This window comes from Ambystoma mexicanum, chromosome 4q (genome assembly GCF_040938575.1).
Source record: "Ambystoma mexicanum isolate Mex_15411 chromosome 4q, UKY_AmexF1_1, whole genome shotgun sequence".
Taxonomy (NCBI): Eukaryota; Metazoa; Chordata; class Amphibia; order Caudata; family Ambystomatidae; genus Ambystoma; species Ambystoma mexicanum.
Genome location: NC_090928.1, coordinates 529,898,995 through 529,910,765, shown reverse-complemented (window position 1 = coordinate 529,910,765; position 11,771 = coordinate 529,898,995). Strand labels below are relative to the sequence as shown.

Genomic DNA, 11,771 nt, shown 5'->3' with positions numbered 1-11,771 from the left:
TCGAGCCCCACGTTGGGCGAAAACAACTAAAATTTTAGTGCTTTTTGACCAAAAAAATAGAAATTGAAAGTCTCTTTACAATATTTGCAATATTTTGATTGTTAACATGCAATATATGAATGCATGTCTGGATGATGTGTAATGGGGCAATACCACACCTTAATGTATTCACTGTAAAAGAAAAAGTATGTATCATCTTACTATAAAATAAAGTGGAGAAAACACAAATAAGACTTTTTTCCACGCAGGTTTAATCGGCTATTTCCTGATATTCTTCAATGCGTTCTGATATTGACCGGTAATTGTGTTTGATACTTTCTTAGACTATTTCTGCCTCTGGCTGATGTGTATTTTCTTTCCAAACTCCACCAGAGCCTATGATTACACAGCATCCTATCTGTGGAAAACGGCAGTGCAGGGATAGGGAAGAAAACTATAGGCATCCAAAGGAGCCCGGCTAGCTCAGTCGGTAGAGCATGAGACTCTTAATCTCAGGGTCGTGGGTTCGAGCCCCACGTTGGGCGAAAACAACTAAAATTGTAGTGCTTTTTGACCAAAAAAATACATCCTATCTGTGGAAAACGGCAGTGCAGGGATAGGGAAGAAAACTATAGGCATCCAAAGGAGCCCGGCTAGCTCAGTCGGTAGAGCATGAGACTCTTAATCTCAGGGTCGTGGGTGCGAGCCCCACGTTGGCGAAAACAACTAAAATTTTAGTGCTTTTTGACCAAAAAAATAGAAATTGAAAGTCTCTTTACAATATTTACAATATTTTCATTGTTAACATGCAATATATGAATGCATGTCTGGATGCATGTCTTGACCAAAAAAATAGAAATTGAAAGTCTCTTTACAATATTTGCAATATTTTCATTGTTAACATGCAATGTATGAATGCATGTCTGGATGATGTGTAATGGGGCAATACCATACCTTAATGTATTCACTGTAAAAGAAAAAGTATGCATCATCTTACTATAAAATAAAGTGGAGAAAACACAAATAAGACTTTTTTCCACACAGTTTAATCGGCTATTTCCTGATATTCTTCAATGCGTTCTGATATTGACTGGTAATTGTGTTTGATACTTTCTTAGACTATTTCTGCCTCTGGCTGATGTGTATTTTCTTTCCAAACTCCACCAGAGCCTATGATTACACAGCATCCTATCTGTGGAAAGCGGCAGTGCAGGGATAGGGAAGAAAACTATAGGCATCCAAAGGAGCCTGGCTATTTCAGTTGGTAGAGCATGAGACTCTTAATCTCATGGGTCGTGGGTTCGAGCCCCACGTTGGGCAAAAACAACTAAAATTGTAGTGCTTTTTGACCAAAAAAATAGAAATTGAAAGTCTCTTTACAATATTTGCAATATTTTCATTGTTAACATGCAATATATGAATGCATGTCTGGATGATGTGTAATGGGGCAATACCATACCTTAATGTATTCACTATAAAATAAAAAGTATGTATCATCTTATTATAAAATAAAGTGGAGAAAACACAAATAAGACTTTTTTCCACAAAGGTTTAATCGGCTATTTCCTGATATTCTTCAATGCGTTCTGATATTGACTGGTAATTGTGTTTGATACTTTCTTAGACTATTTCTGCCTCTGGCTGATGTGTATTTTCTTTCCAAACTCCACCAGAGCCTATGATTACACAGCATCCTATCTGTGGAAAACGGCAGTGCAGGGATAGGGAAGAAAACTATAGGCATCCAAAGGAGCCCGGCTAGCTCAGTCGGTAGAGCATGAGACTCTTAATCTCCGGGTCGTGGGTTCGAGCCCCACGTTGGGCAAAAACAATTAAAATGTTAGTGCTTTTTGACCAAAAAAATAGAAATTGAAAGTCTCTTTGCAATATTTTCATTGTTAACATGCAATATATGAATGCATGTCTGGATGATGTGTAATGGGGCAATACCATACCTTAATGTATTCACTGTAAAAGAAAAAGTATGCATCATCTTACTATAAAATAAAGTGGAGAAAACACAAATAAGACTTTTTTCCACACAGGTTTAATCGGCTATTTCCTGATATTCTTCAATGCGTTCTGATATTGACTGGTAATTGTGTTTGATACTTTCTTAGACTATTTCTGCCTCTGGCTGATGTGTATTTTCTTTCCAAACTCCACCAGAGCCTATGATTACACAGCATCCTATCTGTGGAAAGCGGCAGTGCAGGGATAGGGAAGAAAACTATAGGCCTCCAAAGGAGCCCGGCTAGCTCAGTCGGTAGAGCATGAGACTCTTAATCTCAGGGTCGTGGGTGCGAACCCCACGTTGGGCGAAAACAATTAAAATTTTAGTGCTTTTTGACCAAAAAAATAGAAATTGAAAGTCTCTTTGCAATATTTTGATTGTTAACATGCAATATATGAATGCATGTCTGGATGATGTGTAATGGGGCAATACCATACCTTAATGTATTCACTGTAAAAGAAAAAGTATGCATCATCTTACTATAAAATAAAGTGGAGAAAACACAAATAAGACTTTTTTCCACACAGGTTTAATCGGCTATTTCCTGATATTCTTCAATGCGTTCTGATATTGACTGGTAATTGTGTTTGATACTTTCTTAGACTATTTCTGCCTCTGGCTGATGTGTATTTTCTTTCCAAACTCCACCAGAGCCTATGATTACACAGCATCCTATCTGTGGAAAGCGGCAGTGCAGGGATAGGGAAGAAAACTATAGGCCTCCAAAGGAGCCCGGCTAGCTCAGTCGGTAGAGCATGAGACTCTTAATCTCAGGGTCGTGGGTGCGAACCCCACGTTGGGCGAAAACAACTAAAATTTTAGTGCTTTTTGACCAAAAAAATAGAAATTGAAAGTCTCTTTACAATATTTGCAATATTTTCATTGTTAACATGCAATATATGAATGCATGTCTGGGTGATGTGTAATGGGGCAATACCATACCTTAATGTATTCACTGTAAAATAAAAAGTATGTATCATCTTATTATAAAATAAAGTGGAGAAAACACAAATAAGACTTTTTTCCACAAAGGTTTAATCGGCTATTTCCTGATATTCTTCAATGCGTTCTGATATTGACTGGTAATTGTGTTTGATACTTTCTTAGACTATTTCTGCCTCTGGCTGATGTGTATTTTCTTTCCAAACTCCACCAGAGCCTATGATTACACAGCATCCTATCTGTGGAAAACGGCAGTGCAGGGATAGGGAAGAAAACTATAGGCATCCAAAGGAGCCCGGCTAGCTCAGTCGGTAGAGCATGAGACTCTTAATCTCCGGGTCATGGGTTCGAGCCCCACGTTGGGCGAAAACAATTAAAATTTTAGTGCTTTTTGACCAAAAAAATAGAAATTGAAAGTCTCTTTGCAATATTTTCATTGTTAACATGCAATATATGAATGCATGTCTGGATGATGTGTAATGGGGCAATACCATACCTTAATGTATTCACTGTAAAAGAAAAAGTATGCATCATCTTACTATAAAATAAAGTGGAGAAAACACAAATAAGACTTTTTTCCACACAGGTTTAATCAGCTATTTCCTGATATTCTTCAATGCGTTCTGATATTGACTGGTAATTGTGTTTGATACTTTCTTAGACTATTTCTGCCTCTGGCTGATGTGTATTTTCTTTCCAAACTCCACCAGAGCCTATGATTACACAGCATCCTATCTGTGGAAAGCGGCAGTGCAGGGATAGGGAAGAAAACTATAGGCCTCCAAAGGAGCCTGACTAGCTCAGTCGGTAGAGCATGAGACTATTAATCTCAGGGTCGTGGGTGCGAACCCCACGTTGGGCGAAAACAACTAAAATTTTAGTGCTTTTTGACCAAAAAAATAGAAATTGAAAGTCTCTTTACAATATTTGCAATATTTTGATTGTTAACATGCAATATATGAATGCATGTCTGGATGATGTGTAATGGGGCAATACCACACCTTAATGTATTCACTGTAAAAGAAAAAGTATGTATCATCTTACTATAAAATAAAGTGGTGAAAACACAAATAAGACTTTTTTCCACACAGGTTTAATCGGCTATTTCCTGATATTCTTCAATGCGTTCTGATATTGACTGGTAATTGTGTTTGATACTTTCTTAGACTATTTCTGCCTCTGGCTGATGTGTATTTTCTTTCCAAACTCCACCAGAGCCTATGATTACACAGCATCCTATCTGTGGAAAACGGCAGTGTAGGGATAGGGAAGAAAACTATAGGCATCCAAAGGAGCCCGGCTAGCTCAGTCGGTAGAGCATGAGACTCTTAATCTCAGGGTCGTGGGTTCAAGCCCCACGTTGGGCGAAAACAACTAAAATTGTAGTGCTTTTTGACCAAAAAAATACATCCTATCTGTGGAAAACGGCAGTGCAGGGATAGGGAAGAAAACTATAGGCATCCAAAGGAGCCCGGCTAGCTCAGTCTGTAGAGCATGAGACTCTTAATCTCAGGGTCGTGGGTTCGAGCCCCACGTTGGCGAAAACAACTAAAATTTTAGTGCTTTTTGACCAAAAAAATAGAAATTGAAAGTCTCTTTACAATATTTGCAATATTTTGATTGTTAACATGCAATATATGAATGCATGTCTGGATGATGTGTAATGGGGCAATACCACACCTTAATGTATTCACTGTAAAAGAAAAAGTATGTATCATCTTACTGTAAAATAAAGTGGAGAAAACACAAATAAGACTTTTTTCCACACAGGTTTAATCGGCTATTTCCTGATATTCTTCAATGCGTTCTGATATTGACTGGTAATTGTGTTTGATACTTTCTTAGACTATTTCTGCCTCTGGCTGATGTGTATTTTCTTTCCAAACTCCACCAGAGCCTATGATTACACAGCATCCTATCTGTGGAAAACGGCAGTGCAGGGATAGGGAAGAAAACTATAGGCATCCAAAAGAGCCCAGCTAGCTCAGTCGGTAGAGCATGAGACTCTTAATCTCAGGGTCGTGGGTTCGAGCCCCACGTTGGGCGAAAACAACTAAAATTTTAGTGCTTTTTGACCAAAAAAATAGAAATTGAAAGTCTCTTTGCAATATTTTCATTGTTAACATGCAATATATGAATGCATGTCTGGATGATGTGTAATGGGGCAATACCATACCTTAATGTATTCACTGTAAAAGAAAAAGTATGTATCATCTTACTTTAAAATAAAGTGGAGAAAACACAAATAAGACTTTTTTCTACACAGGTTTAATCGGCTATTTCCTGATATTCTTCAATGCGTTCTGATATTGACTGGTAATTGTGTTTGATACTTTCTTAGACTATTTCTGCCTCTGGCTGATGTGTATTTTCTTTCCAAACTCCACCAGAGCCTATGATTACACAGCATCCTATCTGTGGAAAACGGCAGTGCAGGGATAGGGAAGAAAACTATAGGTATCCAAAGGAGCCCGGCTAGATCAGTCGGTAGAGCATGAGACTCTTAATCTCAGGGTCGTGGGTTCGAGCCCCACGTTGGGCGAAAACAACTAAAATTGTAGGACTTTTTGACCAAAAAAATACATCCTATCTGTGGAAAACGGCAGTGCAGGGATAGGGAAGAAAACTATAGGCATCCAAAGGAGCCCGGCTAGCTCAGTCGGTAGAGCATGAGACTCTTAATCTCAGGGTCGTGGGTGCGAACCCCACGTTGGGCGAAAACAACTAAAATTTTAGTGCTTTTTGACCAAAAAAATAGAAATTGAAAGTCTCTTTACAATATTTGCAATATTTTCATTGTTAACATGCAATATATGAATGCATGTCTGGATGATGTGTAATGGGGCAATACCACACCTTAATGTATTCACTGTAAAAGAAAAAGTATGTATCATCTTACTATAAAATAAAGTGGAGAAAACACAAATAAGACTTTTTTCCACACAGGTTTAATCGGCTATTTCCTGATATTCTTCAATGCGTTCTGATATTGACTGGTAATTGTGTTTGATACTTTCTTAGACTATTTCTGCCTCTGGCTGATGTGTATTTTCTTTCCAAACTCCACCAGAGCCTATGATTACACAGCATCCTATCTGTGGAAAGCGGCAGTGCATGGATAGGGAAGAAAACTATAGGCATCCAAAGGAGCCCGGCTAGCTCAGTCGGTAGAGCATGAGACTCTTAATCTCAGGGTCGTCGGTTTGAGCCCCAGGTTGGGCGAAAACAACTAAAATTTTAGTGGTTTTTGACCAAAAAAATAGAAATTGAAAGTCTCTTTGCAATATTTTCATTGTTAACATGCAATATATGAATGCATGTCTGGATGATGTGTAATGGGGCAATACCACACCTTAATGTATTCACTGTAAAAGAAAAAGTATGCATCATCTTACTATAAAATAAAGTGGAGAAAACACAAATAAGACTTTTTTCCACACAGGTTTAATCGGCTATTTCCTGATATTCTTCAATGCGTTCTGATATTGACTGGTAATTGTGTTTGATACTTTCTTAGACTATTTCTGCCTCTGGCTGATGTGTATTTTCTTTCCAAACTCCACCAGAGCCTATGATTACACAGCATCCTATCTGTGGAAAACGGCAGTGCAGGGATAGGGAAGAAAACTATAGGCATCCAAAGGAGCCCGGCTAGCTCAGTCGGTAGAGCATGAGACTCTTAATCTCAGGGTCGTGGGTGCGAGCCCCACGTTGGGCGAAAACAACTAAAATTTTAATGCTTTTTGACCAAAAAAATTAGAAATTGAAAGTCTCTTTACAATATTTGCAATATTTTGATTGTTAACATGCAATATATGAATGCATGTCTGGATGATGTGTAATGGGGCAATACCACACCTTAATGTATTCACTGTAAAAGAAATAGTATGTATCATCTTACTATAAAATAAAGTGGAGAAAACACAAATAAGACTTTTTTCCACACAGGTTTAATCGGCTATTTCCTGATATTCTTCAATGCGTTCTGATATTGACTGGTAATTGTGTTTGATACTTTCTTAGACTATTTCTGCCTCTGGCTGATGTGTATTTTCTTTCCAAACTCCACCAGAGCCTATGATTACACAGCATCCTATCTGTGGAAAACGGCAGTGCAGGGATAGGGAAGAAAACTATAGGTATCCAAAGGAGCCCGGCTAGCTCAGTCGGTAGAGCATGAGACTCTTAATCTCAGGGTCGTGGGTTCGAGCCCCACGTTGGGCGAAATCAACTAAAATTGTAGGACTTTTTGACCAAAAAAATACATCCTATCTGTCGAAAACGGCAGTGCAGGGATAGGGAAGAAAACTATAGGCATCCAAAGGAGCCCGGCTAGCTCAGTCGGTAGAGCATGAGACTCTTAATCACAGGGTCGTGGGTTTGAGCCCCACGTTGGGCGAAAACAACTAAAATTTTAGTGCTTTTTGACCAAAAAAATAAAAATTGAAAGTCTCTTTACAATATTTGCAATATTTTCATTGTTAACATGCAATATATGAATGCATGTCTGGATGATGTGTAATGGGGCAATACCACACCTTAATGTATTCACTGTAAAAGAAAAAGTATGTATCATCTTACTATAAAATAAAGTGGAGAAAACACAAGTAAGACTTTTTTCCACACATGTTTAATCGGCTATTTCCTGATATTCTTCAATGCGTTCTGATATTGACTGGTAATTGTGTTTGATACTTTCTTAGACTATTTCTGCCTCTGGCTGATGTGTATTTTCTTTCCAAACTCCACCAGAGCCTATGATTACACAGCATCCTATCTGTGGAAAGCGGCAGTGCAGGGATAGGGAAGAAAACTATAGGCATCCAAAGGAGCCCGGCTAGCTCAGTCGGTAGAGCATGAGACTCTTAATCTCAGGGTCCCACGTTGGGCGAAAACAACTAAAATTGTAGTGCTTTTTGACCAAAAAAATACATCCTATCTGTGGAAAACGGTAGTGCAGGGATAGGGAAGAAAACTATAGGCATCCAAAGGAGCCCGGCTAGCTCAGTCGGTAGAGCATGAGACTCTTAATCTCAGGGTCGTGGGTTCGAGCCCCACGTTTGGCGAAAACAACTAAAATTTTAGTGCTTTTTGACCAAAAAAATAGAAATTGAAAGTCTCTTTGCAATATTTTCATTGTTAACATGCAATATATGAATGCATGTCTGGATGATGTGTAATGGGGCAATACCATACCTTAATGTATTCACTGTAAAATAAAAAGTATGTATCATCTTATTATAAAATAAAGTGGAGAAAACACAAATAAGACTTTTTTCCACAAAGGTTTAATCGGCTATTTCCTGATATTCTTCAATGCGTTCTGATATTGACTGGTAATTGTGTTTGATACTTTCTTAGACTATTTCTGCCTCTGGCTGATGTGTATTTTCTTTCCAAACTCCACCAGAGCCTATGATTACACAGCATCCTATCTGTGGAAAACGGCAGTCCAGGGATAGGGAAGAAAACTATAGGCATCCAAAGGAGCCCGGCTAGCTCAGTCGGTAGAGCATGAGACTCTTAATCTCAGGGTCGTGGGTTCGAGCCCCACGTTGGGCGAAAACAATTAAAATTTTAGTGCTTTTTGACCAAAAAAATAGAAATTGAAAGTCTCTTTGCAATATTTTCATTGTTAACATGCAATATATGAATGCATGTCTGGATGATGTGTAATGGGGCAATACCATACCTTAATGTATTCACTGTAAAAGAAAAAGTATGCATCATCTTACTATAAAATAAAGTGGAGAAAACACAAATAAGACTTTTTTCCACACAGGTTTAATCGGCTATTTCCTGATATTCTTCAATGCGTTCTGATATTGGCTGGTAATTGTGTTTGATACTTTCTTAGACTATTTCTGCCTCTGGCTGATGTGTATTTTCTTTCCAAACTCCACCAGAGCCTATGATTACACAGCATCCTATCTGTGGAAAGCGGAAGTGCAGGGATAGGGAAGAAAACTATAGGCTACCAAAGGAGCCCGGCTAGCTCAGTCGGTAGAGCATGAGACTCTTAATCTCAGGGTCGTGGGTGCGAACCCCACGTTGGGCGAAAACAACTAAAATTTTAGTGCTTTTTGACCAAAAAAATAGAAATTGAAAGTCTCTTTACAATATTTGCAATATTTTGATTGTTAACATGCAATATATGAATGCATGTCTGGATGATGTGTAATGGGGCAATACCACACCTTAATGTATTCACTGTAAAAGAAAAAGTATGTATCATCTTACTATAAAATAAAGTGGAGAAAACACAAATAAGACTTTTTTCCACACAGGTTTAATCGGCTATTTCCTGATATTCTTCAATGCGTTCTGATATTGACTGGTAATTGTGTTTGATACTTTCTTAGACTATTTCTGCCTCTGGCTGATGTGTATTTTCTTTCCAAACTCCACCAGAGCCTATGATTACACAGCATCCTATTTGTGGAAAACGGCAGTGCAGGGATAGGGAAGAAAACTATAGGCATCCAAAGGAGCCCGGCTAGCTCAGTCGGTAGAGCATGAGACTCTTAATCTCAGGGTCGTGGGTTCGAGCCCCACGTTGGGCGAAAACAACTAAAATTTTAGTGCTTTTTGACCAAAAAAATAGAAATTGAAAGTCTCTTTACAATATTTGCAATATTTTGATTGTTAACATGCAATATATGAATGCATGTCTGGATGATGTGTAATGGGGCAATACCACACCTTAATGTATTCACTGTAAAAGAAAAAGTATGTATCATCTTACTATAAAATAAAGTGGAGAAAACACAAATAAGACTTTTTTCCACGCAGGTTTAATCGGCTATTTCCTGATATTCTTCAATGCGTTCTGATATTGACCGGTAATTGTGTTTGATACTTTCTTAGACTATTTCTGCCTCTGGCTGATGTGTATTTTCTTTCCAAACTCCACCAGAGCCTATGATTACACAGCATCCTATCTGTGGAAAACGGCAGTGCAGGGATAGGGAAGAAAACTATAGGCATCCAAAGGAGCCCGGCTAGCTCAGTCGGTAGAGCATGAGACTCTTAATCTCAGGGTCGTGGGTTCGAGCCCCACGTTGGGCGAAAACAACTAAAATTGTAGTGCTTTTTGACCAAAAAAATACATCCTATCTGTGGAAAACGGCAGTGCAGGGATAGGGAAGAAAACTATAGGCATCCAAAGGAGCCCGGCTAGCTCAGTCGGTAGAGCATGAGACTCTTAATCTCAGGGTCGTGGGTGCGAGCCCCACGTTGGCGAAAACAACTAAAATTTTAGTGCTTTTTGACCAAAAAAATAGAAATTGAAAGTCTCTTTACAATATTTGCAATATTTTCATTGTTAACATGCAATATATGAATGCATGTCTGGATGCATGTCTTGACCAAAAAAATAGAAATTGAAAGTCTCTTTACAATATTTGCAATATTTTCATTGTTAACATGCAATGTATGAATGCATGTCTGGATGATGTGTAATGGGGCAATACCATACCTTAATGTATTCACTGTAAAAGAAAAAGTATGCATCATCTTACTATAAAATAAAGTGGAGAAAACACAAATAAGACTTTTTTCCACACAGTTTAATCGGCTATTTCCTGATATTCTTCAATGCGTTCTGATATTGACTGGTAATTGTGTTTGATACTTTCTTAGACTATTTCTGCCTCTGGCTGATGTGTATTTTCTTTCCAAACTCCACCAGAGCCTATGATTACACAGCATCCTATCTGTGGAAAGCGGCAGTGCAGGGATAGGGAAGAAAACTATAGGCATCCAAAGGAGCCTGGCTATTTCAGTTGGTAGAGCATGAGACTCTTAATCTCATGGGTCGTGGGTTCGAGCCCCACGTTGGGCAAAAACAACTAAAATTGTAGTGCTTTTTGACCAAAAAAATAGAAATTGAAAGTCTCTTTACAATATTTGCAATATTTTCATTGTTAACATGCAATATATGAATGCATGTCTGGATGATGTGTAATGGGGCAATACCATACCTTAATGTATTCACTGTAAAATAAAAAGTATGTATCATCTTATTATAAAATAAAGTGGAGAAAACACAAATAAGACTTTTTTCCACAAAGGTTTAATCGGCTATTTCCTGATATTCTTCAATGCGTTCTGATATTGACTGGTAATTGTGTTTGATACTTTCTTAGACTATTTCTGCCTCTGGCTGATGTGTATTTTCTTTCCAAACTCCACCAGAGCCTATGATTACACAGCATCCTATCTGTGGAAAACGGCAGTGCAGGGATAGGGAAGAAAACTATAGGCATCCAAAGGAGCCCGGCTAGCTCAGTCGGTAGAGCATGAGACTCTTAATCTCCGGGTCGTGGGTTCGAGCCCCACGTTGGGCAAAAACAATTAAAATGTTAGTGCTTTTTGACCAAAAAAATAGAAATTGAAAGTCTCTTTGCAATATTTTCATTGTTAACATGCAATATATGAATGCATGTCTGGATGATGTGTAATGGGGCAATACCATACCTTAATGTATTCACTGTAAAAGAAAAAGTATGCATCATCTTACTATAAAATAAAGTGGAGAAAACACAAATAAGACTTTTTTCCACACAGGTTTAATCGGCTATTTCCTGATATTCTTCAATGCGTTCTGATATTGACTGGTAATTGTGTTTGATACTTTCTTAGACTATTTCTGCCTCTGGCTGATGTGTATTTTCTTTCCAAACTCCACCAGAGCCTATGATTACACAGCATCCTATCTGTGGAAAGCGGCAGTGCAGGGATAGGGAAGAAAACTATAGGCCTCCAAAGGAGCCCGGCTAGCTCAGTCGGTAGAGCATGAGACTCTTAATCTCAGGGTCGTGGGTGCGAACCCCAC

At 38.4% G+C, this 11,771-nt stretch overlaps 2 non-coding genes across 2 annotated transcripts; both read left to right on the top strand.

The window, feature by feature from the left end:
• The first annotated feature begins 3,724 nt into the window (after positions 1–3,724).
• TRNAN-AUU (transfer RNA asparagine (anticodon AUU)) lies at positions 3,725–3,797 on the top strand. The gene has a single exon. It is a non-coding gene; the product is annotated as a tRNA-Asn (tRNA).
• Positions 3,798–4,908: 1,111 nt separating this feature from the next.
• Positions 4,909–4,981, top strand: TRNAK-CUU (transfer RNA lysine (anticodon CUU)). Its single transcript has one exon. It is a non-coding gene; the product is annotated as a tRNA-Lys (tRNA).
• The last annotated feature ends 6,790 nt before the right edge of the window (positions 4,982–11,771 follow it).